A 1,721-nucleotide genomic window follows, 5' to 3' on the forward strand; every position below is an offset into this window, starting at 1 on the left:
CAAGGAAGTTTTTGGGAGTCCCAACAACTCTAACCAAGTATAACACCATAGTTATTGTCTTAATTGACATGTCATGGTCTGAATAAAGCCTGTGTTTTGTGTGGATAGTTATGCTACAATCATGGCCAATAATCGGTATACCATACACACGTTGCTCCACGTTTGGTGAAAGTAATGAGTTTAGGATTGTAAAAAAACTGAATATTTCATTAATTCGGTTTATACAACCTGATTGGATCCCTCCATCCTGATGACTGCTGCAGTGGATAATGGACCCAAACCATCCTCTGCATCTCCTACTGGACCTGCAGATAAACACTTCCTTCAACAACTGTTTCAGCTTCACTGACACAAAGATACAGAAAATCTACACCTCACACCACAATCCCTGTACTTAGTTTGGACATAAGATCCTTATTGTGTCATATTATGTACTGATTTATTGAACGCTTCACTCTTTGTATTTTTTCTTTCATTGGCTTCATTTAATGCATTTATAAGAGCTCTACAATGTTGTTGTTGTTGTTGTTGTTTTTGTCTTTTTAATTATTTTTCAAGAAAGTGGACGTGATTAACAACTTCGAGGCAGTAGTACCTTAAACATGACTTTGACCAGAATCTGATTTGTGACATGTGACAGTAAATTCTTCTGTGTTGTCACAGTTCAGTGTCATATTATGTCATATCAACAGTTTATATCAGTTTTATTTTTGCATTATTAGCATTTCTGGTCTGTTCACTGTGATTTCTCTTTATTTTTCATTATAATTTCGGTGACATCTCTAACACTGGTCAGCTCATCACATTTCAGTTCATGACAAACTTGAAAGTTGGAGTCTAAAGGTCTAAACTCTTATGCAGGTTTGAGGCCACAGCCCAGGTAGTAAAAGTAGATATTGTGTTTGGTGGTTATTAATTAACTAGAACACCATGACAACAGGTGAGCTCTCTAAAACAACTTTGCTTTCTTGAAGGACTGTAAGGTTCAAGCTGTAAAGACGTTGCATTTGATGTGTGTAGAAACTTTCCTGAACTGTAACGTGTTCAGAGACATTCAGAGATCCTGTGTCCCTGAACTCGAACTACTTACAGGATGTCGTCAGTTTACAGTAATACAGTCATTTTTGATTGAATCTGGTCAAAGGAAATTAACTTCACTGGTATACATTTAGTTCATAAAAAGCATATTTTAATGATGTATTATTTGAAAAAATAAACTTTTGATTTCATGTATTTCAGCTGCATTTTACTCAGAATTATTGCTTCATGTTCATGAGGGTCAAGAATTTTTCTTTGTTTTGAGCATGAGAGCAGAGGTCTGGTAGGTTGACAATCTAAACCCTGTGATGAATCCAAATTAATGTCTTTGGCTGCAACGAAAACTTTAGTTCAAACTGCAGATAAAAACTCTGAGAACATGCTGACTTTTCCTACTTGAACTTCTGAAACACCACAGCTTCACCTCCTTTGTCTCATTTTTATGTTCTATTTCTTTTTTTTTAAAGGAGAAGTCAAAATATTCTGCATTTTTCACTTTGGTGTCGTTTTAAGGAGCACAAACTGAAAACTATCTGAATGACTCAGACAGCGCCCTCTGACGGACACAAGTGTTATGTGCGTGTTTCAGTTTAACACGTGATCGTGATTCATGAAAATGAAAGTAAATTCCGACACTTTTGAACTGAGCTGAGACGCCATTACAGGGAGTCAGATCTCTGCTG

This window comes from Pundamilia nyererei, unplaced genomic scaffold (assembly GCF_000239375.1).
Source record: "Pundamilia nyererei isolate P.nyererei 1_Seehausen unplaced genomic scaffold, PunNye1.0 scaffold02103, whole genome shotgun sequence".
In the NCBI taxonomy this organism is placed as follows: Eukaryota; Metazoa; Chordata; class Actinopteri; order Cichliformes; family Cichlidae; genus Pundamilia; species Pundamilia nyererei.